The sequence below is a fragment of the Mustela lutreola genome, chromosome 7 (assembly GCF_030435805.1).
Source record: "Mustela lutreola isolate mMusLut2 chromosome 7, mMusLut2.pri, whole genome shotgun sequence".
Lineage (NCBI taxonomy): Eukaryota > Metazoa > Chordata > Mammalia > Carnivora > Mustelidae > Mustela > Mustela lutreola.
In genome coordinates this window covers 30,099,133-30,122,633 of record NC_081296.1, presented here as the reverse complement: position 1 = coordinate 30,122,633, position 23,501 = coordinate 30,099,133, and the positions used below count along the sequence as shown (strand labels likewise).

General features: G+C 67.1%; 14 non-coding genes across 14 annotated transcripts; all 14 read right to left on the bottom strand.

The window, feature by feature from the left end:
• Positions 1–1,272: 1,272 nt before the first annotated feature.
• LOC131837544 (small nucleolar RNA SNORD115) lies at positions 1,273–1,353 on the bottom strand. The gene has a single exon (XR_009356142.1). It is a non-coding gene; the product is annotated as a small nucleolar RNA SNORD115 (small nucleolar RNA).
• A 1,598-nt stretch (positions 1,354–2,951) lies between these two features.
• Positions 2,952–3,032, bottom strand: LOC131837574 (small nucleolar RNA SNORD115). The gene has a single exon (XR_009356172.1). It is a non-coding gene; the product is annotated as a small nucleolar RNA SNORD115 (small nucleolar RNA).
• Positions 3,033–4,624: 1,592 nt separating this feature from the next.
• Positions 4,625–4,705, bottom strand: LOC131837546 (small nucleolar RNA SNORD115). The gene has a single exon (XR_009356144.1). It is a non-coding gene; the product is annotated as a small nucleolar RNA SNORD115 (small nucleolar RNA).
• A 1,599-nt stretch (positions 4,706–6,304) lies between these two features.
• Positions 6,305–6,385, bottom strand: LOC131837638 (small nucleolar RNA SNORD115). Its single transcript, XR_009356233.1, has one exon. It is a non-coding gene; the product is annotated as a small nucleolar RNA SNORD115 (small nucleolar RNA).
• A 1,592-nt stretch (positions 6,386–7,977) lies between these two features.
• LOC131837499 (small nucleolar RNA SNORD115) lies at positions 7,978–8,058 on the bottom strand. The gene has a single exon (XR_009356099.1). It is a non-coding gene; the product is annotated as a small nucleolar RNA SNORD115 (small nucleolar RNA).
• A 1,597-nt stretch (positions 8,059–9,655) lies between these two features.
• On the bottom strand, positions 9,656–9,736 carry LOC131837654 (small nucleolar RNA SNORD115). Its single transcript, XR_009356249.1, has one exon. It is a non-coding gene; the product is annotated as a small nucleolar RNA SNORD115 (small nucleolar RNA).
• Positions 9,737–11,328: 1,592 nt separating this feature from the next.
• On the bottom strand, positions 11,329–11,409 carry LOC131837498 (small nucleolar RNA SNORD115). The gene has a single exon (XR_009356098.1). It is a non-coding gene; the product is annotated as a small nucleolar RNA SNORD115 (small nucleolar RNA).
• Positions 11,410–13,009: 1,600 nt separating this feature from the next.
• Positions 13,010–13,090, bottom strand: LOC131837573 (small nucleolar RNA SNORD115). The gene has a single exon (XR_009356171.1). It is a non-coding gene; the product is annotated as a small nucleolar RNA SNORD115 (small nucleolar RNA).
• A 1,592-nt stretch (positions 13,091–14,682) lies between these two features.
• On the bottom strand, positions 14,683–14,763 carry LOC131837497 (small nucleolar RNA SNORD115). The gene has a single exon (XR_009356097.1). It is a non-coding gene; the product is annotated as a small nucleolar RNA SNORD115 (small nucleolar RNA).
• Positions 14,764–16,362: 1,599 nt separating this feature from the next.
• LOC131837637 (small nucleolar RNA SNORD115) lies at positions 16,363–16,443 on the bottom strand. The gene has a single exon (XR_009356232.1). It is a non-coding gene; the product is annotated as a small nucleolar RNA SNORD115 (small nucleolar RNA).
• A 1,592-nt stretch (positions 16,444–18,035) lies between these two features.
• LOC131837496 (small nucleolar RNA SNORD115) lies at positions 18,036–18,116 on the bottom strand. The gene has a single exon (XR_009356096.1). It is a non-coding gene; the product is annotated as a small nucleolar RNA SNORD115 (small nucleolar RNA).
• A 1,596-nt stretch (positions 18,117–19,712) lies between these two features.
• Positions 19,713–19,793, bottom strand: LOC131837572 (small nucleolar RNA SNORD115). The gene has a single exon (XR_009356170.1). It is a non-coding gene; the product is annotated as a small nucleolar RNA SNORD115 (small nucleolar RNA).
• Positions 19,794–21,385: 1,592 nt separating this feature from the next.
• On the bottom strand, positions 21,386–21,466 carry LOC131837495 (small nucleolar RNA SNORD115). The gene has a single exon (XR_009356095.1). It is a non-coding gene; the product is annotated as a small nucleolar RNA SNORD115 (small nucleolar RNA).
• A 1,598-nt stretch (positions 21,467–23,064) lies between these two features.
• Positions 23,065–23,145, bottom strand: LOC131837550 (small nucleolar RNA SNORD115). The gene has a single exon (XR_009356149.1). It is a non-coding gene; the product is annotated as a small nucleolar RNA SNORD115 (small nucleolar RNA).
• Between the last annotated feature and the right edge of the window lie 356 nt (positions 23,146–23,501).

Genomic DNA, 23,501 nt, shown 5'->3' with positions numbered 1-23,501 from the left:
GGGTCCAGGGCCCCAGCTGCCCTTACCAGGGCATCCCCAAACAAGGGAGATCTAGGCCCCTGGGTCAGCACCACCGTCGGCAGAACGGTCCGTGAACATGGCACGAAGCACAGGGTTTAGACGTGTCTCCGCTGTCTCCTTTGCACGGGAGCCGAGGGGGGCGGTCAGGGAGTTGTGGCCAGGACGCCGCCCACCCACCCATGGTCCCAACTGGGAGCCAAGGATCGGAGCCCCTACCCTGGAAGCCCAAGGTGGCTCAGGCCCACGGCTGCCCCAGGGCCGAGCTCGGAATGCCAGGTCGCTGTCCACCACTACGGCCAGGCACACCACCCACCGGCTGCCCTGGGCGAGGTACCCGACTCTCGCCGTGCAGCGCCGCTTCGTCAGGACCCGGTCCCCGGTGCTTGAGAGCCTCCGGAGAGTGGCTCCGACCCAATGGCTGCAAGGGCCTGGCACTCGCAGATTCCGCCCCGTTGCCCCGTGGAACCCGGCTGTCTCGCGAGCACAAGGAATCCTCTTGCGCTCTTCGCAAGCAGCCTGGTGGGGTCTCCAACGCCTTGGGGGTCTGTGCTGTGGGCGGGAGCTCAGGCCTCGTCAGCCCGCGGAAACAAGCCAAGTCCCGGGCCTCGAGCAACACCCCGTGGCAGAAGATCACAGAAGCTTCTGAGACCACAAGTCTCACGTCCACTACGTTCGTAGGCCCACGAGACACGCCCAGATGGATCAGTGGGCCTCAGGGTCTCCTGATCCTATGGCGGCCACTCTGCGCTTTCCGGGTCTTGCCAGCCACCCGGCCCCACGCTCGCGTTCCCTGCCCCTGGGATGGCTCAAGGGCACCCGCTCCCGGGGTGGCCCACGACGTCTGGACCACGAGGACCGCCACCCCAAGCCCACGGCCTGCTGCAGAGTCACTGCTGGGCTACCCGCTTCCCAAGGCGTCTCGGGCCTCCCTCCGAGCCCAAGGCTTCCGCTCACCTCTGCTGCATGTCGACACACCGAGGACCTCGCCGGCCAGGCCCGCCGAAGGACACGAGGAGACGAGGATGGCGAAGCCCTGGCTCCCGGGGAGCTGTCCTGGGAAGGGGATTGGGGCGGTGGGCCAGCTTGAGTGCCAGAACACCCCCGTGGGCACGCGCAGAGGCGCCTGGGCTCCGGGCCCAACGCGCGCAGACGCTCGAGCGTTCGTTCTCCTCTAGCTCCCAGCTGCAGCAGCGCGCCCTCAAATGCCCCGAGGGTCTGGGGGCTGCTGATCCCCGCACGGTCCCCTGCACTGGGCCTCAGCGTAATCCTATTGAGCATGATTTTTAGGTCATCATCGCTCTTCGAGACCATGTGAGTTCTCATCATTGACCCAAGCAAGCCGGGGGCGACGCGTGAGGTCCCTGCCCACCCGGAACCCCTCCTTACCGAGGGAGCGGTCGGGACGGCGCCATGCCCCGGCGATCCGAGACACGGGCCCTTTGGGCGGGGCTGGGAGAAGCCAGACTTGGTCGTCAAGGCGAGATCCTCCCTGGGGGACGGGGTTCTAAGGACAGAGGGAGAGGCCAGCTGTCAGAACGGCCTGCTCCGTGGCTCGTGCCCCATGCGGCCACGATTGGTCACGCCCGAAGCCCTGGCCGCTGCTGGCCAGGCGGGTGGAGGAACAAACGACCCAAGGCTCGGAGCCGCAGCAAGCAAGGAAAAGGGCCCTGGGGAGCCGCTGTACATCCCTGGGCCTCCAGAAACTGTGGAGATCAGGGCCCCTGTGGGAACCACCCCTTGCTAAGAAAGGCCCCACAACGTGAGCGGGAACACTAGGTTATCGAGTTACCCCCCCCCCCGATGCCTCCCGGGCCCCGAGCCAACGGGGGCGGCCCCAGAACTTATGGCCAGGCAGACGCCAACCCCAGATTGGCCCGGCTGCCGTCCGTGCATCCGGATGCTGGCACTCGCAGCCAACGTTGGCCCCCATGCCCCGACGGTCCACGTCTGGAGAGGGAGTCGCGGGTCACGGTCTCCCGCCAGCGGGAGGCAGGGGACCAATGCCCGCCCTGCAACAGGGTCCAGAGTGTCCCCGCGTGGCGGCCCCTCCTCTGGGGGCCTGGCCCGACAGGCTCTCGCCCAATGCCCGCTGTGGCCTGGGGCTCGCCCATTCTTGCCCACGTCCAGCCAAACCATGCTCCATCGGCAGCCCAAGCAAACATCGAGGGCTGTACTTCAGCAGCCTCCCAGGCTCCCAAAGTCCTTGGGAGTCTGGTGCCTAGGGCAGGAGCTCTGCCCGCTCCAGCCCCAAGAAACATGCGCTGGGGTTGGCTCGAGCAACCGCCACTCGCTGAGGGGGACAGAAGTCCCTGACGCCAAGGGTCTCCCGAACCCGTCTCCTCACGGGCGCACAGGACACAAAGGGAGGTCCAAGGAGGCCTCAGGGCCACGCGGATCTATGGCGGCATCCCCCCGGGATCCAGTCCCGGCCAGTTCCCGCGGCCCAATGTTCGCGTTCCCTGCACCTGGGATGGCTCAAGGGAGCCTGATCAGGCGCCAGCCAACGCTGTGTGGACAACAGGGGCCTCCACCCGTAGCTCAGTGGTGGAGCCAGAGCCCCGTGCCGAGACTCTGGCTTCGCGGATGACGCCCATGGCGTCTGCCATCTCCCGCCAGGCCCAGAGTCTCCCACTCACCTGTCGTTGCCAACGCCGCGCCTACCACCAGGCGCCCAAGGCCCGCTGCAAGACACAAGGAGACAACGGTTCCTAAGGCATGGCTCCCAGGGAGCTGTCCAGGGGAGGGGAGGGGATTCAGTCTCTAGGCCGGGTGGGCTGCCTCCACACCTCGAGGGGCCCCGACGTGCACGGGCTTTCCAGGGCAGGAGCAGGGATCCCCGGGGGATCCTTGGCCTCAAGCTCCCAACGGCAGCGCCCCTCCAGGGCCCCGAGGCTCCGGGGGATGCTGATCCCGGCACAGACGCCTGCATTGGGCCTCAGCGTAATCCTATTGAGCATGATTTTTAGGTCATCACCGCTCTTCGAGACCATTTGAGTTGTCATCATTGACCCAAGCAGGTTGGCGGCGATGCGTGCGGTCGCGTCGCCCCCAGAACCTGCTTACCGGGGCTGCGTGGCGGACTGCGCCATGAGCCGGTGTCCTGAGACATTGGACCTGTGGGCAGGGCCGGGCCAGGCAAGACGAGCTGGTGCGGGCGATCTCCCCGCTTGTGGATGCGGTTCTGAGGAGAGACGGAGAGACCAGCTGTCCAAAAGCCCTGGTCCGGGTCACCGGCCGGACGGCCGAGGGCTACCTTTCGCAAAGTCCTGGCCGGTGGGGGCCGGGCATACGGCCGACCCACGCATGGCTGATGTGCGAGACGACGGAGCAGGGTCCAGGGCCCCAGCTGCCCTTACCAGGGCATCCCCAAACAAGGGAGATCTAGGCCCCTGGGTCAGCACCACCGTCGGCAGAACGGTCCGTGAACATGGCACGGAGAACAGGGTTTAGACGTGTCTCCGCTGTCTCCTTTGCACTGGAGCCGAGGGGGGCGGTCAGGGAGTTGTGGCCAGGACGCCGCCCACCCACCCATGGTCCCACCTGGGAGCCAAGGATCGGAGCCCCTACCCTGGAAGCCCAAGGTGGTTCGGGCCCACGGCTGCCCCAGGGCCGAGCTCGGAATGCCAGGTCGCTGTCCACCACTACGGCCAGGCACACCACCCACCGGCTGCCCTGGGCGAGGTACCCGACTCTCGCCGTGCAGCGCCGCTTCGTCAGGACCCGGTCCCCGGTGCTTGAGAGCCTCCGGAGAGTGGCTCCGACCCAATGGCTGCAAGGGCCTGGCACTCGCAGATTCCGCCCCGTAGCCCCGTGGAACCCGGCTGTCTCGCGAGCACAAGGTATCCTCTTGCGCTCTTCGCAAGCAGCCTGGTGGGGTCTCCAACGCCTTGGGCGTCTGCGCTGTGGGGCAGGAGCTCAGACCTCGTCAGCCCGCGGAAACAAGCCAAGTCCCGGGCCTCGAGCAACACCCCGTGGCAGAAGATCACAGAAGCTTCTGAGACCACAAGTCTCACGTCCACTACATTCGTAGGCCCACGAGACACGCCCAGATGGATCAGGGGGCCTCAGGATCCCCTGATCCTATGGCGGCCACTCTGCGCTTTCCGGGTCTTGCCAGCCACCCGGCCCCACGCTCGCGTTCCCTGCCCGTGGGATGGCTCAAGGGCACCCGCTCCCGGGGTGGCCCACGACGTCTGGACCACGAGGACCGCCACCCCAACCCCACGGCCTGCTGCAGAGTCACTGCTGGGCTACCCGCTTCCCAAGGCGTCTCGGGCCTCCCTCCGAGCCCAAGGCTTCCGCTCACCTCTGCTGCATGTCGACACACCGAGGACCTAGCCGGCCAGGCCCGCCGAAGGACACGAGGAGACGAGGATGGCGAAGCCCTGGCTCCCGGGGAGCTGTCCTGGGAAGGGGATTGGGGCGGTGGGCCAGCTTGAGTGCCAGAACACCCCCGTGGGCACGCGCAGAGGCGCCTGGGCTCCGGGCCCAACGCGCGCAGACGCTCGAGCGTTCGTTCTCCTCTAGCGCCCAGCTGCAGCAGCGCGCCCTCAAATGCCCCGAGGGTCTGGGGGCTGCTGATCCCCGCACGGTCCCCTGCACTGGGCCTCAGCGTAATCCTATTGGGCATGATTTTTAGGTCATCATCGCTCTTCGAGACCATATGAGTTCTCATCATTGACCCAAGCAAGCCGGGGGCGACGCGTGAAGTCCCTGCCCACCCGGAACCCCTCCTTACTGAGGGAGCGGTCGGGACGGCGCCATGCCCCGGCGAACCGAGACACGGGCCCTTTGGGCGGGGCTGGGAGAAGCCAGATTTGGTCGTCCAGGCGAGATCCTCCCTGGGGGACGGGGTTCTAAGGACAGAGGGAGAGGCCAGCTGTCAGAACGGCCTGCTCTGTGGCTCGTGCCCCATGCGGCCACGATCGGTCACGCCCGAAGCCCTGGCCGCTGCTGGCCAGGCGGGTGGAGGAACGAACGACCCAAGGCTCGGAGCCGCCGCAAGCAAGGAAAAGGGCCCTGGGGAGCCGCTGTACATCCCTGGGCCTCCAGAAACTGTGGAGATCAGGGCCCCTGTGGGAACCACCCCTTGCTAAGAAAGGACCCACAACGTGGGCGGGAACACTAGGTAATCGAGTGCCCCCCCCCCCCGATGCCTCCCGGGCCCCGAGCCAACGGGGGCGGCCCCAGAACTTATGGCCAGGCAGACGCCAACCCCAGATTGGCCCGGCTGCCGTCCGTGCATCCGGGCGCTGGCACTCGCAGCCAACGTTGGCCCCCATGCCCCGACGGTCCACGTCTGGAGAGGGAGTCGCGGGTCACGGTCTCCCGCCAGCGGGAGGCAGGGGACCAATGCCCGCCCTGCAACAGGGTCCAGAGTGTCCCCGCGTGGCGGCCCCTCCTCTGGGGGCCTGGCCCGACAGGCTCTCGCCCAATGCCCGCTGTGGCCTGGGGCTCGCCCATTCTTGCCCACGTCCAGCCAAACCATGCTCCATCGGCAGCCCAAGCAAACATCGAGGGCTGTACTTCAGCAGCCTCCCAGGCTCCCAAAGTCCTTGGGAGTCTGGTGCCTAGGGCAGGAGCTCTGCCCGCTCCAGCCCCAAGAAACATGCGCTGGGGTTGGCTCGAGCAACCGCCACTCGCTGAGGGGGACAGAAGTCCCTGACGCCAAGGGTCTCCCGAACCCGTCTCCTCACGGGCGCACAGGACACAAAGGGAGGTCCAAGGAGGCCTCAGGGCCACGCGGATCTATGGCGGCATCCCCCCGGGATCCAGTCCCGGCCAGTTCCCGCGGCCCAACGTTCGCGTTCCCTGCACCTGGGATGGCTCAAGGGAGCCTGATCACGCGCCAGCCAACGCTGTGTGGACAACGGGGGCCTCCACCCGTAGCTCAGTGGTGGAGCCAGAGCCCCGTGCCATGACTCTGGCTTCGCGGATGACGCCCATGGCGTCTGCCATCTCCCGCCAGGCCCAGAGTCTCCCACTCACCTGTCGTGGCCAACGCCGCGCCTACCACCTGGCGCCCAAGGCCCGCTGCAAGACACAAGGAGACAACGGTTCCTAAGGCATGGCTCCCAGGGAGCTGTCCAGGGGAGGGGAGGGGATTCAGTCTCTAGGCCGGGTGGGCTGCCTCCACACCTCGAGGGGCCCCTGACGTGCACGGGCTTTCCAGGGCAGGAGCAGGGATCCCCGGGGGATCCTTGGCCTCAAGCTCCCAACGGCAGCGTCCCTCCAGGGCCCCGAGGCTCCGGGGGATGCTGATCCCGGCACAGATGCCTGCATTGGGCCTCAGCGTAATCCTATTGAGCATGATTTTTAGTTCATCACCGCTCTTCGAGACCATTTGAGTTGTCATCATTGACCCAAGCAGGTTGGCGGCGATGCGTGCGGTCGCGTCGCCCCCAGAACCTGCTTACCGGGGCTGCGTGGCGGACTGCGCCATGAGCCGGGGTCCTGAGACATTGGACCTGTGGGCAGGGCCGGGCCAGGCAAGACGAGCTGGTGCGGGCGATCTCCCCGCTTGTGGATGCGGTTCTGAGGAGAGACGGAGAGACCAGCTGTCCAAAAGCCCTGGTCCGGGGCACCGGCCGGACGGCCGAGGGCTACCTTTCCCAACGTCCTGGCCGGTGGGGGCCGGGCATACGGCCGACCCACGCATGGCTGATGTGCGAGACGACGGAGCAGGGCCCAGGGCCCCAGCTGCCCTTACCAGGGCATCCCCAAACAAGGGAGATCTAGGCCCCTGGGTCAGCACCACCGTCGGCAGAACGGTCCGTGAACATGGCACGGAGCACAGGGTTTTGACGTGTCCCCGCTGTCTCCCTTGCACGAGAGCCGAGGGGGGCGGTCAGGGACTTGTGGCCAGGACGCCGCCCACCCACCCATGGTCCCACCTGGGAGCCAAGGATCGGAGCCCCTACCCTGGAAGCCCAAGGTGGCTCGGGCCCACGGCTGCCCCAGGGCCGAGCTCTGAATGCCAGGTCGCTGTCCACCACTACAGCCAGGCACACCACCCACCGGCTGCCCTGGGCGAGGTACCCGACTCTCGCCGTGCAGCGCCGCTTCGTCAGGACCCGGTCCCCGGTGCTTGAGAGCCTCCGGAGAGAGGCTCCGACCCAATGGCTGCAAGGGCCTGGCCCTCGCAGATTCCGCCCCGTAGCCCCGTGGAACCCGGCTGTCTCGCGAGCACAAGGAATCCTCTTGCGCTCTTCGCAAGCAGCCTGGTGGGGTCTCCAACGCCTTGGGCGTCTGTGCTGTGGGGCGGGAGCTCAGGCCTCGTCAGCCCGCGGAAACAAGCCAAGTCCCGGGCCTCGAGCAACACCCCGTGGCAGAAGATCACAGAAGCTTCTGAGACCACAAGTCTCACGTCCACTACGTTCGTAGGCCCACGAGACACGCCCAGATGGATCAGGGGGCCTCATGGTCCCCTGATCCTATGGCGGCCACTCTGCGCTTTCCGGGTCTTGCCAGCCACCCGGCCCCACGCTCGCGTTCCCTGCCCCTGGGATGGCTCAAGGGCACCCGCTCCCGGGGTGGCCCACGACGTCTGGACCACGAGGACCGCCACCCCAAGCCCACGGCCTGCTGCAGAGTCACTGCTGGGCTACCCGCTTCCCAAGGCGTCTCGGGCCTCCCTCCGAGCCCAAGGCTTCCGCTCACCTCTGCTGCATGTCGACACACCGAGGACCTAGCCGGCCAGGCCCGCCGAAGGACACGAGGAGACGAGGATGGCGAAGCCCTGGCTCCCGGGGAGCTGTCCTGGGAAGGGGATTGGGGCGGTGGGCCAGCTTGAGTGCCAGAACACCCCCGTGGGCACGCGCAGAGGCGCCTGGGCTCCGGGCCCAACGCGCGCAGACGCTCGAGCGTTCGTTCTCCTCTAGCGCCCAGCTGCAGCAGCGCGCCCTCAAATGCCCCGAGGGTCTGGGGGCTGCTGATCCCCGCACGGTCCCCTGCACTGGGCCTCAGCGTAATCCTATTGAGCATGATTTTTAGGTCATCATCGCTCTTCGAGACCATATGAGTTCTCATCATTGACCCAAGCAAGCCGGGGGCGACGCGTGAGGTCCCTGCCCACCCGGAACCCCTCCTTACCGAGGGAGCGGTCGGGACGGCGCCATGCCCCGGCGATCCGAGACACGGGCCCTTTGGGCGGGGCTGGGAGAAGCCAGACTTGGTCGTCAAGGCGAGATCCTCTCTGGGGGACGGGGATCTAAGGACAGAGGGAGAGGCCAGCTGTCAGAACGGCCTGCTCTGTGGCTCGTGCCCCATGCGGCCACGATCGGTCACGCCCGAATCCCTGGCCGCTGCTGGCCAGGCGGGTGGAGGAACGAACGACCCAAGGCTCGGAGCCGCCGCAAGCAAGGAAAAGGGCCCTGGGGAGCCGCTGTACATCCCTGGGCCTCCAGAAACTGTGGAGATCAGGGCCCCTGTGGGAACCAGCCCTTGCTAAGAAAGGCCCCACAACGTGGGCGGGAACACTAGGTTATCGAGTTACCACCCCCCGATGCCTCCCGGGCCCCGAGCCAACGGGGGCGGCCCCAGAACTTATGGCCAGGCAGACGCCAACCCCAGATTGGCCCGGCTGCCGTCCGTGCATCCGGGCGCTGGCACTCGCAGCCAACGTTGGCCCCCATGCCCCGACGGTCCACGTCTGGAGAGGGAGTCGCGGGTCACGGTCTCCCGCCAGCGGGAGGCAGGGGACAAATGCCCGCCCTGCAACAGGGTCCAGAGTCTCCCCGCGTGGCGGCCCCTCCTCTGGGGGCCTGGCCCGACAGGCTCTCGCCCAATGCCCGCTGTGGCCTGGGGCTCGCCCATTCTTGCCCACGTCCAGCCAAACCATGCTCCATCGGCAGCCCAAGCAAACATCGAGGGCTGTACTTCAGCAGCCTCCCAGGCTCCCAAAGTCCTTGGGAGTCTGGTGCCTAGGGCAGGAGCTCTGCCCGCTCTAGCCCCAAGAAACATGCACTGGGGTTGGCTCGAGCAACCGCCACTCGCTGAGGGGGACAGAAGTCCCTGACGCCAAGGGTCTCCCGAACCCGTCTCCTCACGGGCGCACAGGACACAAAGGGAGGTCCAAGGAGGCCTCAGGGCCACGCGGATCTATGGCGGCATCCCCCCGGGATCCAGTCCCGGCCATTTCCCGCGGCCCAACGTTCGCGTTCCCTGCACCTGGGATGGCTCAAGGGAGCCTGATCACGCGCCAGCCAACGCTGTGTGGACAACGGGGGCCTCCACCCGTAGCTCAGTGGTGGAGCCAGAGCCCCGTGCCGTGACTCTGGCTTCGCGGACGACGCCCATGGCGTCTGCCATCTCCCGCCAGGCCCAGAGTCTCCCACTCACCTGTCGTGGCCAACGCCGCGCCTACCACCTGGCGCCCAAGGCCCGCTGCAAGACACAAGGAGACAAGGGTTCCTAAGGCATGGCTCCCAGGGAGCTGTCCAGGGGAGGGGAGGGGATTCAGTCTCTAGGCCGGGTGGGCTGCCTCCACACCTCGAGGGGCCCCTGACGTGCACGGGCTTTCCAGGGCCGGAGCAGGGATCCCCGGGGTATCCTTGGCCTCAAGCTCCCAACGGCAGCGCCCCTCCAGGGCCCCGAGGCTCCGGGGGATGCTGATCCCGGCACAGACGCCTGCATTGGGCCTTAGCGTAATCCTATTGAGCATGATTTTTAGGTCATCACCGCTCTTCGAGACCATTTGAGTTGTCATCATTGACCCAAGCAGGTTGGCGGCGATGCGTGCGGTCGCGTCGCCCCCAGAACCTGCTTACCGGGGCTGCGTGGCGGACTGCGCCATGAGCCGGGGTCCTGAGACATTGGACCTGTGGGCAGGGCCGGGCCAGGCAAGACGAGCTGGTGCGGGCGATCTCCCCGCTTGTGGATGCGGTTCTGAGGAGAGACGGAGAGACCAGCTGTCCAAAAGCCCTGGTCCGGGGCACCGGCCGGACGGCCGAGGGCTACCTTTCCCAACGTCCTGGCCGGTGGGGGCCGGGCATACGGCCGACCCACGCATGGCTGATGTGCGAGACGACGGAGCAGGGCCCAGGGCCCCAGCTGCCCTTACCAGGGCATCCCCAAACAAGGGAGATCTAGGCCCCTGGGTCAGCACCACCGTCGGCAGAACGGTCCGTGAACATGGCACGGAGCACAGGGTTTTGACGTGTCTCCGCTGTCTCCCTTGCACGGGAGCCGAGGGGGGCGGTCAGGGAGTTGTGGCCAGGACGCCGCCTACCCACCCATGGTCCCACCTGGGAGCCAAGGATCGGAGCCCCTACCCTGGAAGCTCAAGGTGGCTCGGGCCCACGGCTGCCCCAGGGCCGAGCTCGGAATTCCAGGTCGCTGTCCACCACTACGGCCAGGCACACCACCCACCGGCTGCCCTGGGCGAGGTACCCGACTCTCGCCGTGCAGCGCCGCTTCGTCAGGACCCGGTCCCCGGTACTTGAGAGCCTCCGGAGAGTGGCTCCGACCCAATGGCTGCAAGGGCCTGGCACTCGCAGATTCCGCCCCGTAGCCCCGTGGAACCCGGCTGTCTCGCGAGCACAAGGTATCCTCTTGCGCTATTCGCAAGCAGCCTGGTGTGGTCTCCAACGCCTTGGGCGTCTGCGCTGTGGGGCAGGAGCTCAGGCCTCGTCAGCCCGCGGAAAAAAGCCAAGTCCCGGGCCTCGAGCAACACCCCGTGGCAGAAGATCACAGAAGTTTCTGAGACCACAAGTCTCACGTCCAGTACGTTCGTAGGCCCACGAGACACGCCCAGATGGATCAGGGGGCCTCAGGATCCCCTGATCCTATGGCGGCCACTCTGCGCTTTCCGGGTCTTGCCAGCCACCCGGCCCCACGCTCGCGTTCCCTGCCCCTGGGATGGCTCAAGGGCACCCGCTCCCGAGGTGGCCCACGACGTCTGGACCACGAGGACCGCCACCCCAAGCCCACGGCCTGCTGCAGAGTCACTGCTGGGCTACCCGCTTCCCAAGGCGTCTCGGGCCTCCCTCCGAGCCCAAGGCTTCCGCTCACCTCTGCTGCATGTCGACACACCGAGGACCTAGCCGGCCAGGCCCGCCGAAGGACACGAGGAGACGAGGATGGCGAAGCCCTGGCTCCCGGGGAGCTGTCCTGGGAAGGGGATTGGGGCGGTGGGCCAGCTTGAGTGCCAGAACACCCCCGTGGGCACGCGCAGAGGCGCCTGGGCTCCGGGCCCAACGCGCGCAGACGCTCGAGCGTTCGTTCTCCTCTAGCGCCCAGCTGCAGCAGCGTGCCCTCAAATGCCCCGAGGGTCTGGGGGCTGCTGATCCCCGCACGGTCCCCTGCACTGGGCCTCAGCGTAATCCTATTGAGCATGATTTTTAGGTCATCATCGCTCTTCGAGACCATATGAGTTCTCATCATTGACCCAAGCAAGCCGGGGGCGACGCGTGAGGTCCCTGCCCACCCGGAACTCCTCCTTACCGAGGGAGCGGTCGGGACGGCGCCATGCCCCGGCGATCCGAGACACGGGCCCTTTGGGCGGGGCTGGGAGAAGCCAGAGTTGGTCGTCAAGGCGAGATCCTCCCTGGGGGACGGGGTTCTAAGGACAGAGGGAGAGGCCAGCTGTCAGAACGGCCTGCTCCATGGCTCGTGCCCCATGCGGCCACGATTGGTCACGCCCGAAGCCCTGGCCGCTGCTGGCCAGGCGGGTGGAGGAACGAACGACCCAAGGCTCGGAGCCGCCGCAAGCAAGGAAAAGGGCCCTGGGGAGCCGCTGTACATCCCTGGGCCTCCAGAAACTGTGGAGATCAGGGCCCCTGTGGGAACCACCCCTTGCTAAGAAAGGCCCCACAACGTGAGCGGGAACACTAGGTTATCGAGTTACCCCCCCCCCCCGATGCCTCCCGGGCCCCGAGCCAACGGGGGCGGCCCCAGAACTTATGGCCAGGCAGACGCCAACCCCAGATTGGCCCGGCTGCCGTCCGTGCATCCGGGCGCTGGCACTCGCAGCCAACGTTGGCCCCCATGCCCCGACGGTCCACGTCTGGAGAGGGAGTCGCGGGTCACGGTCTCCCGCCAGCGGGAGGCAGGGGACCAATGCCCGCCCTGCAACAGGGTCCAGAGTGTCCCCGCGTGGCGGCCCCTCCTCTGGGGGCCTGGCCCGACAGGCTCTCGCCCAATGCCCGCTGTGGCCTGGGGCTCGCCCATTCTTGCCCACGTCCAGCCAAACCATGCTCCATCGGCAGCCCAAGCAAACATCGAGGGCTGTACTTCAGCAGCCTCCCAGGCTCCCAAAGTCCTTGGGAGTCTGGTGCCTAGGGCAGGAGCTCTGCCCGCTCCAGCCCCAAGAAACATGCGCTGGGGTTGGCTCGAGCAACCGCCACTCGCTGAGGGGGACAGAAGTCCCTGACGCCAAGGGTCTCCCGAACCCGTCTCCTCACGGGCGCACAGGACACAAAGGGAGGTCCAAGGAGGCCTCAGGGCCACGCGGATCTATGGCGGCATCCCCCCGGGATCCAGTCCCGGCCATTTCCCGCGGCCCAACGTTCGCGTTCCCTGCACCTGGGATGGCTCAAGGGAGCCTGATCACGCGCCAGCCAACGCTGTGTGGACAACGGGGGCCTCCACCCGTAGCTCAGTGGTGGAGCCAGAGCCCCGTGCCGTGACTCTGGCTTCGCGGACGATGCCCATGGCGTCTGCCATCTCCCGCCAGGCCCAGAGTCTCCCACTCACCTGTCGTGGCCAACGCCGCGCCTACCACCTGGTGCCCAAGGCCCGCTGCAAGACACAAGGAGACAAGGGTTCCTAAGGCATGGCTCCCAGGGAGCTGTCCAGGGGAGGGGAGGGGATTCAGTCTCTAGGCCGGGTGGGCTGCCTCCACACCTCGAGGGGCCCCTGACGCGCACGGGCTTTCCAGGGCCGGAGCAGGGATCCCCGGGGGATCCTTGGCCTCAAGCTCCCAACGGCAGCGCCCCTCCAGGGCCCCGAGGCTCCGGGGGATGCTGATCCCGGCACAGACGCCTGCATTGGGCCTCAGCGTAATCCTATTGAGCATGATTTTTAGGTCATCACCGCTCTTCGAGACCATTTGAGTTGTCATCATTGACCCAAGCAGGTTGGCGGCGATGCGTGCGGTCGCGTCGCCCCCAGAACCTGCTTACCGGGGCTGCGTGGCGGACTGCGCCATGAGCCGGGGTCCTGAGACATTGGACCTGTGGGCAGGGCCGGGCCAGGCAAGACGAGCTGGTGCGGGCGATCTCCCCGCTTGTGGATGCGGTTCTGAGGAGAGACGGAGAGACCAGCTGTCCAAAAGCCCTGGTCCGGGGCACCGGCCGGACGGCCGAGGGCTACCTTTCCCAACGTCCTGGCCGGTGGGGGCCGGGCATACGGCCGACCCACGCATGGCTGATGTGCGAGACGACGGAGCAGGGCCCAGGGCCCCAGCTGCCCTTACCAGGGCATCCCCAAACAAGGGAGATCTAGGCCCCTGGGTCAGCACCACCGTCGACAGAACGGTCCGTGAACATGGCACGGAGCACAGGGTTTTGACGTGTCTCCGCTGTCTCCCTTGCACGGGAGCCGAGGGGGGCGGTCAGGGAGTTGTGGCCAGGACGCCGCCTACCCACCCATGGTCCCACCTGGGAGCCAAGGATCGGAGCCCCTACCCTGGAAGCCCAAGGTGGCTCGGGCCCACGGCTGCCCCAGGGCCGAGCTCGGAATGCCAGGTCGCTGTCCACCACTACGGCCAGGCACACCACCCACCGGCTGCCCTGGGCGAGGTACCCGACTCTCGCCGTGCAGCGCCGCTTCGTCAGGACCCGGTCCCCAGTGCTTGAGAGCCTCCGGAGAGTGGCTCCGACCCAATGGCTGCAAGGGCCTGGCACTCGCAGATTCCGCCCCGTAGCCCCGTGGAACCCGGCTGTCTCGCGAGCACAAGGTATCCTCTTGCGCTATTCGCAAGCAGCCTGGTGTGGTCTCCAACGCCTTGGGCGTCTGCGCTGTGGGGCAGGAGCTCAGGCCTCGTCAGCCCGCGGAAAAAAGCCAAGTCCCGGACCTCGAGCAACACCCCGTGGCAGAAGATCACAGAAGCTTCTGAGACCACAAGTCTCACGTCCACTACGTTCGTAGGCCCACGAGACACGCCCAGATGGATCAGGGGACCTCAGGATCCCCTGATCCTATGGCGGCCACTCTGCGCTTTCCGGGTCTTGCCAGCCACCCGGCCCCACGCTCGCGTTCCCTGCCCCTGGGATGGCTCAAGGGCACCCGCTCCCGGGGTGGCCCACGACGTCTGGACCACGAGGACCGCCACCCCAAGCCCACTGCCTGCTGCAGAGTCACTGCTGGGCTACCCGCTACCCAAGGCGTCTCGGGCCTCCCTCCGAGCCCAAGGCTTCCGCTCACCTCTGCTGCATGTCGACACACCGAGGACCTAGCCGGCCAGGCCCGCCGAAGGACACGAGGAGACGAGGATGGCGAAGCCCTGGCTCCCGGGGAGCTGTCCTGGGAAGGGGATTGGGGCGGTGGGCCAGCTTGAGTGCCAGAACACCCCCGTGGGCACGCGCAGAGGCGCCTGGGCTCCGGGCCCAACGCGCGCAGACGCTCGAGCGTTCGTTCTCCTCTAGCGCCCAGCTGCAGCAGCGCGCCCTCAAATGCCCCGAGGGTCTGGGGGCTGCTGATCCCCGCACGGTCCCCTGCACTGGGCCTCAGCGTAATCCTATTGAGCATGATTTTTAGGTCATCATCGCTCTTCGAGACCATATGAGTTCTCATCATTGACCCAAGCAAGCCGGGGGCGACGCGTGAGGTCCCTGCCCACCCGGAACCCCTCCTTACCGAGGGAGCGGTCGGGACGGCGCCATGCCCCGGCGATCCGAGACACGGGCCCTTTGGGCGGGGCTGGGAGAAGCCAGACTTGGTCGTCAAGGCGAGATCCTCCCTGGGGAACGGGGTTCTAAGGACAGAGGGAGAGGCCAGCTGTCAGAACGGCCTGCTCTGTGGCTCGTACCCCATGCGGCCACGATCGGACACGCCCGAAGCCCTGGCCGCTGCTGGCCAGGCGGGTGGAGGAACGAACGACCCAAGGCTCGGAGCCGCCGCAAGCAAGGAAAAGGGCCCTGGGGAGCTGCTGTACATCCCTGGGCCTCCAGAAACTGTGGAGATCAGGGCCCCTGTGGGAACCACCCCTTGCTAAGAAAGGCCCCACAACGTGGGCGGGAACACTAGGTTATCGAGTGCCCCCCCCCCCCGATGCCTCCCGGGCCCCGAGCCAACGGCGGCGGCCCCAGAACTTATGGCCAGGCAGACGCCAACCCCAGATTGGCCCGGCTGCCGTCCGTGCATCCGGGCGCTGGCACTCGCAGCCAACGTTGGCCCCCATGCCCCGACGGTCCACGTCTGGAGAGGGAGTCGCGGGTCACGGTCTCCCGCCAGCGGGAGGCAGGGGACCAATGCCCGCCCTGCAACAGGGTCCAGAGTCTCCCCGCGTGGCGGCCCCTCCTCTGGGGGCCTGGCCCGACAGGCTCTCGCCCAATGCCCGCTGTGGCCTGGGGCTCGCCCATTCTTGCCCACGTCCAGCCAAACCATGCTCCATCGGCAGCCCAAGCAAACATCGAGGGCTGTACTTCAGCAGCCTCCCAGGCTCCCAAAGTCCTTGGGAGTCTGGTGCCTAGGGCAGGAGCTCTGCCCGCTCCAGCCCCAAGAAACATGCGCTGGGGTTGGCTCGAGCAACCGCCACTCGCTGAGGGGGACAGAAGTCCCTGACGCCAAGGGTCTCCCGAACCCGTCTCCTCACGGGCGCACAGGACACAAACGGAGGTCCAAGGAGGCCTCAGGGCCACGCGGATCTATGGCGGCATCCCCCCGGGATCCAGTCCCGGCCAGTTCCCGCGGCCCAACGTTCGCGTTCCCTGCACCTGGGATGGCTCAAGGGAGCCTGATCACGCGCCAGCCAACGCTGTGTGGACAACGGGGGCCTCCACCCGTAGCTCAGTGGTGGAGCCAGAGCCCCGTGCCGTGACTCTGGCTTCGCGGATGACGCCCATGGCGTCTGCCATCTCCCGCCAGGCCCAGAGTCTCCCACTCACCTGTCGTGGCCAACGCCGCGCCTACCACCTGGCGCCCAAGGCCCGCTGCAAGACACAAGGAGACAACGGTTCCTAAGGCATGGCTCCCAGGGAGCTGTCCAGGGGAGGGGAGGGGATTCAGTCTCTAGGCCGGGTGGGCTGCCTCCACACCTCGAGGGGCCCCTGACGTGCACGGGCTTTCCAGGGCAGGAGCAGGGATCCCCGGGGGATCCTTGGCCTCAAGCTCCCAACGGCAGCGTCCCTCCAGGGCCCCGAGGCTCCGGGGGATGCTGATCCCGGCACAGATGCCTGCATTGGGCCTCAGCGTAATCCTATTGAGCATGATTTTTAGTTCATCACCGCTCTTCGAGACCATTTGAGTTGTCATCATTGACCCAAGCAGGTTGGCGGCGATGCGTGCGGTCGCGTCGCCCCCAGAACCTGCTTACCGGGGCTGCGTGGCGGACTGCGCCATGAGCCGGGGTCCTGAGACATTGGACCTGTGGGCAGGGCCGGGCCAGGCAAGACGAGCTGGTGCGGGCGATCTCCCCGCTTGTGGATGCGGTTCTGAGGAGAGACGGAGAGACCAGCTGTCCAAAAGCCCTGGTCCGGGGCACCGGCCGGACGGCCGAGGGCTACCTTTCCCAACGTCCTGGCCGGTGGGGGCCGGGCATACGGCCGACCCACGCATGGCTGATGTGCGAGACGACGGAGCAGGGCCCAGGGCCCCAGCTGCCCTTACCAGGGCATCCCCAAACTAGGGAGATCTAGGCCCCTGGGTCAGCACCACCGTCGGCAGAACGGTCCGTGAACATGGCACGGAGCACAGGGTTTTGACGTGTCCCCGCTGTCTCCCTTGCATGAGAGCCGAGGGGGGCGGTCAGGGACTTGTGGCCAGGACGCCGCCCACCCACCCATGGTCCCACCTGGGAGCCAAGGATCGGAGCCCCTACCCTGGAAGCCCAAGGTGGCTCGGGCCCACGGCTGCCCCAGGGCCGAGCTCTGAATGCCAGGTCGCTGTCCACCACTACAGCCAGGCACACCACCCACCGGCTGCCCTGGGCGAGGTACCCGACTCTCGCCGTGCAGCGTCGCTTCGTCAGGACCCGGTCCCCGGTGCTTGAGAGCCTCCGGAGAGAGGCTCCGACCCAATGGCTGCAAGGGTCTGGCCCTCGCAGATTCCGCCCCGTAGCCCCGTGGAACCCGGCTGTCTCGCGAGCACAAGGAATCCTCTTGCGCTCTTCGCAAGCAGCCTGGTGGGGTCTCCAACGCCTTGGGGGTCTGTGCTGTGGGGCGGGAGCTCAGGCCTCGTCAGCCCGCGGAAACAAGCCAAGTCCCGGGCCTCGAGCAACACCCCGTGGCAGAAGATCACAGAAGCTTCTGAGACCACAAGTCTCACGTCCACTACGTTCGTAGGCCCACGAGACACGCCCAGATGGATCAGGGGGCCTCAGGGTCCCCTGATCCTATGGCGGCCACTCTGCGCTTTACGGGTCTTGCCAGCCACCCGGCCCCACGCTCGCGTTCCCTGCCCCTGGGATGGCTCAAGGGCACCCGCTCCCGGGGTGGCCCACGACGTCTGGACCACGAGGACCGCCACCCCAAGCCCACGGCCTGCTGCAGAGTCACTGCTGGGCTACCCGCTTCCCAAGGCGTCTCGGGCCTCCCTCCGAGCCCAAGGCTTCCGCTCACCTCTGCTGCATGTCGACACACCGAGGACCTAGCCGGCCAGGCCCGCCGAAGGACACGAGGAGACGAGGATGGCGAAGCCCTGGCTCCCGGGGAGCTGTCCTGGGAAGGGGATTGGGGCGGTGGGCCAGCTTGAGTGCCAGAACACCCCCGTGGGCACGCGCAGAGGCGCCTGGGCTCCGGGCCCAACGCGCGCAGACGCTCGTGCGTTCGTTCTCCTCTAGCGCCCAGCTGCAGCAGTGCGCCCTCAAATGCCCCGAGGGTCTGGGGGCTGCTGATCCCCGCACAGTCCCCTGCACTGGGCCTCAGCGTAATCCTATTGAGCATGATTTTTAGGTCATCATCGCTCTTCGAGACCATATGAGTTCTCATCATTGACCCAAGCAAGCCGGGGGCGACGCGTGAGGTCCCTGCCCACCCGGAACCCCTCCTTACCGAGGGAGCGGTCGGGACGGCGCCATGCCCCGGCGATCCGAGACACGGGCCCTTTGGGCGGGGCTGGGAGAAGCCAGATTTGGTCGTCAAGGCGAGATCCTCTCTGGGGGACGGGGATCTAAGGACAGAGGGAGAGGCCAGCTGTCAGAACGGCCTGCTCTGTGGCTCGTGCCCCATGCGGCCACGATCGGTCACGCCCGAAGCCCTGGCCGCTGCTGGCCAGGCGGGTGGAGGAACGAACGACCCAAGGCTCGGAGCCGCCGCAAGCAAGGGAAAGGGCCCTGGGGAGCCGCTGTACATCCCTGGGCCTCCAGAAACTGTGGAGATCAGGGCCCCTGTGGGAACCAGCCCTTGCTAAGAAAGGCCCCACAACGTGGGCGGGAACACTAGGTTATCGAGTTACCACCCCCCGATGCCTCCCGGGCCCCGAGCCAACGGGGGCGGCCCCAGAACTTATGGCCAGGCAGACGCCAACCCCAGATTGGCCCGGCTGCCGTCCGTACATCCGGGCGCTGGCACTCGCAGCCAACGTTGGCCCCCATGCCCCGACGGTCCACGTCTGGAGAGGGAGTCGCGGGTCACGGTCTCCCGCCAGCGGGAGGCAGGGGACCAATGCCCGCCCTGCAACAGGGTCCAGAGTCTCCCGCGTGGCGGCCCCTCCTCTGGGGGCCTGGCCCGACAGGCTCTCGCACAATGCCCGCTGTGGCCTGTGGCTCGCCCATTCTTGCCGACGTCCAGCCAAACCATGCTCCATCGGCAGCCCAAGCAAACATCGAGGGCTGTACTTCAGCAGCCTCCCAGGCTCCCAAAGTCCTTGGGAGTCTGGTGCCTAGGGCAGGAGCTCTACCCGCTCTAGCCCCAAGAAACATGCACTGGGGTTGGCTCGAGCAACCGCCACTCGCTGAGGGGGACAGAAGTCCCTGACGCCAAGGGTCTCCCGAACCCGTCTCTTCACGGGCGCACAGGACACAAAGGGAGGTCCAAGGAGGCCTCAGGGCCACGCGGATCTATGGCGGCATCCCCCCGGGATCCAGTCCCGGCCATTTCCCGCGGCCCAACGTTCGCGTTCCCTGCACCTGGGATGGCTAAAGGGAGCCTGATCACGCGCCAGCCAACGCTGTGTGGACAACGGGGGCCTCAACCCGTAGCTCAGTGGTGGAGCCAGAGCCCCGTGTCGTGACTCTGGCTTCGCGGACGACGCCCATGGCGTCTGCCATCTCCCGCCAGGCCCAGAGTCTCCCACTCACCTGTCGTGGCCAACGCCGCGCCTACCACCTGGCGCCCAAGGCCCGCTGCAAGACACAAGGAGACAAGGGTTCCTAAGGCATGGCTCCCAGGGAGCTGTCCAGGGGAGGGGAAGGGATTCAGTCTCTAGGCCGGGTGGGCTGCCTCCACACCTCGAGGGGCCCCTGACGTGCACGGGCTTTCCAGGGCCGGAGCAGGGATCCCCGGGGGATCCTTGGCCTCAAGCTCCCAACGGCAGCGCCCCTCCAGGGCCCCGAGGCTCCGGGGGATGCTGATCCCGGCACAGACGCCTGCATTGGGCCTCAGCGTAATCCTATTGAGCATGATTTTTAGGTCATCACCGCTCTTCGAGACCATTTGAGTTGTCATCATTGACCCAAGCAGGTTGGCGGCGATGCGTGCGGTCGCGTCGCACCCAGAACCTGCTTACCGGGGCTGCGTGGCGGACTGCGCCATGAGCCGGGGTCCTGAGACATTGGACCTGTGGGCAGGGCCGGGCCAGGCAAGACGAGCTGGTGCGGGCGATCTCCCCGCTTGTGGATGCGGTTCTGAGGAGAGACGGAGAGACCAGCTGTCCAAAAGCCCTGGTCCGGGGCACCGGCCGGACGGCCGAGGGCTACCTTTCCCAACGTCCTGGCCGGTGGGGGCCGGGCATACGGCCGACCCACGCATGGCTGATGTGCGAGACGACGGAGCAGGGCCCAGGGCCCCAGCTGCCCTTACCAGGGCATCCCCAAACAAGGGAGATCTAGGCCCCTGGGTCAGCACCACCGTCGACAGAACGGTCCGTGAACATGGCACGGAGCACAGGGTTTTGACGTGTCTCCGCTGTCTCCCTTGCACGGGAGCCGAGGGGGGCGGTCAGGGAGTTGTGGCCAGGACGCCGCCTACCCACCCATGGTCCCACCTGGGAGCCAAGGATCGGAGCCCCTACCCTGGAAGCCCAAGGTGGCTCGGGCCCACGGCTGCCCCAGGGCCGAGCTCGGAATGCCAGGTCGCTGTCCACCACTACGGCCAGGCACACCACCCACCGGCTGCCCTGGGCGAGGTACCCGACTCTCGCCGTGCAGCGCCGCTTCGTCAGGACCCGGGCCCCGGTGCTTGAGAGCCTCCGGAGAGTGGCTCCGACCCAATGGCTGCAAGGGCCTGGCACTCGCAGATTCCGCCCCGTAGCCCCGTGGAACCCGGCTGTCTCGCGAGCACAAGGAATCCTCTTGCGCTCTTCGCAAGCAGCCTGGTGGGGTCTCCAACGCCTTGGGCGTCTGCGCTGTGGGGCAGGAGCTCAGACCTCGTCAGTCCGCGGAAACAAGCCAAGTCCCGGGCCTCGAGCAACACCCCGTGGCAGAAGATCACAGAAGCTTCTGAGACCACAAGTCTCACGTCCACTACGTTCGTAGGCCCACGAGACACGCCCAGATGGATCAGGGGGCCTCAGGGTCCCCTGATCCTATGGCGGCCACTCTGCGCTTTCCGGGTCTTGCCAGCCACCCGGCCCCACGCTCGCGTTCCCTGCCCCTGGCATGGCTCAAGGGCACCCGCTCCCGGGGTGTCCCACGACGTCTGGACCACGATGACCGCCACCCCACGCCCACGGCCTGCTGCAGAGTCACTGCTGGGCTACCCGCTTCCCAAGGCGTCTCGGGCCTCCCTCCGAGCCCAAGGCTTCCGCTCCCCTCTGCTGCATGTCGACACACCGAGGACCTAGCCGGCCAGGCCCGCCGAAGGACACGAGGAGACGAGGATGGCGAAGCCCTGGCTCCCGGGGAGCTGTCCTGAGAAGGGGATTGGGGCGGTGGGCCAGCTTGAGTGCCAGAACACCCCCGTGGGCACGTGCAGAGGTGCGTGGGCTCCGGGCCCAACGCGCGGAGACGCTCGAGCATTCGTTCTCCTCTAGCGCCCAACTGCAGCAGCGCGCCCTCAAATGCCCCGAGGGTCTGGGGGCTGCTGATCCCCGCACGGTCCCCTGCACTGGGCCTCAGCGTAATCCTATTGAGCATGATTTTTAGGTCATCATCGCTCTTCGAGACCATATGAGTTCTCATCATTGACCCAAGCAAGCCGGGGGCGACGCGTGAGGTCCCTGCCCACCCGGAACCCCTCCTTACCGAGGGAGCGGTCGGGACGGCGCCATGCCCCGGCGATCCGAGACACGGGCCCTTTGGGCGGGGCTGGGAGAAGCCAGACTTGGTCGTCCAGGCGAGATCCTCCCTGGGGGACGGGGTTCTAAGGACAGAGGGAGAGGCCAGCTGTCAGAACGGCCTGCTCCGTGGCTCGTGCCCCATGCGGCCACGATTGGTCACGCCCGAAGCCCTGGCCGCTGCTGGCCAGGCGGGTGGAGGAACGAACGACCCAAGGCTCGGAGCCGCCGCAAGCAAGGAAAAGGGCCCTGGGGAGCCGCTGTACATCCCTGGGGCTCCAGAAACTGTGGAGATCAGGGCCCCTGTGGGAACCACCCCTTGCTAAGAAAGGCCCCACAACGTGGGCGGGAACACTAGGTAATCGAGTGCCCCCCCCCCCGATGCCTCCCGGGCCCCGAGACAACGGGGGCGGCCCCAGAACTTATGGCCAGGCAGACGCCAACCCCAGATTGGCCCGGCTGCCGTCCGTGCATCCGGGCGCTGGCACTCGCAGCCAACGTTGGCCCCCATGCCCCGACGGTCCACGTCTGGAGAGGGAGTCGCGGGTCACGGTCTCCCGCCAGCGGGAGGCAGGGGACCAATGCCCGCCCTGCAACAGGGTCCAGAGTCTCCCCGCGTGGCGGCCCCTCCTCTGGGGGCCTGGCCCGACAGGCTCTCGCCCAATGCCCGCTGTGGCCTGGGGCTCGCCCATTCTTGCCCACGTCCAGCCAAACCATGCTCCATCGGCAGCCCAAGCAAACATCGAGGGCTGTACTTCAGCAGCCTCCCAGGCTCCCAAAGTCCTTGGGAGTCTGGTGCCTAGGGCAGGAGCTCTGCCCGCTCCAGCCCCAAGAAACATGCGCTGGGGTTGGCTCGAGCAACCGCCACTCGCTGAGGGGGACAGAAGTCCCTGACGCCAAGGGTCTCCCGAACCCGTCTCCTCACGGGCGCACAGGACACAAAGGGAGGTCCAAGGAGGCCTCAGGGCCACGCGGATCTATGGCGGCATCCCCCCGGGATCCAGTCCCGGCCAGTTCCCGCGGCCCAACGTTCGCGTTCCCTGCACCTGGGATGGCTCAAGGGAGCCTGATCACGCGCCAGCCAACGCTGTGTGGACAACGGGGGCCTCCACCCGTAGCTCAGTGGTGGAGCCAGAGCCCCGTGCCGTGACTCTGGCTTCGCGGACGACGCCCATGGCGTCTGCCATCTCCCGCCAGGCCCAGAATCTTCCACTCACCTGTAGTGGCCAACGCCGCGCCTACCACCTGGCGCCCAAGGCCCGCTGCAAAACACAAGGAGACAAGGGTTCCTAAGGCATGGCTCCCAGGGAGCTGTCCAGGGGAGGGGAGGGGATTCAGTCTCTAGGCCGGGTGGGCTGCCTCCACACTTCGAGGGGCCCCTGACGTGGACGGGCTTTCCAGAGCAGGAGCAGGGATGCCCGGGGTATCCTTGGCCTCAAGCTCCCAACGGCAGCGCCCCTCCAGGGCCCCGAGGCTCCGGGGGATGCTGATCCCAGCACAGACGCCTGCATTGGGCCTCAGCGTAATCCTATTGAGCATGATTTTTAGGTCATCACCGCTCTTCGAGACCATTTGAGTTTTCATCATTGACCCAAGCAGGTTGGCGGCGATGCGTGCGGTCGCGTCGCCCCCAGAACCTGCTTACCGGGGCTGCGTGGCGGACTGCGCCATGAGCCGGGGTCCTGAGACATTGGACCTGTGGGCAGGGCCGGGCCAGGCAAGAAGAGCTGGTGCGGGAGATCTCCCCGCTTGTGGATGCGGTTCTGAGGAGAGACGGAGAGACCAGCTGTCCAAAAGCCCTGGTCCGGGGCACCGGCCGGACGTGCGAGGGCTACCTTTCCCAACGTCCTGGCCGGTGGGGGCCGGGCATACGGCCGAACCACGCATGGCTGTTGTGCGAGACGACGGAGCAGGGCCCAGGGCCCCAGCTGCCCTTACCAGGGCATCCC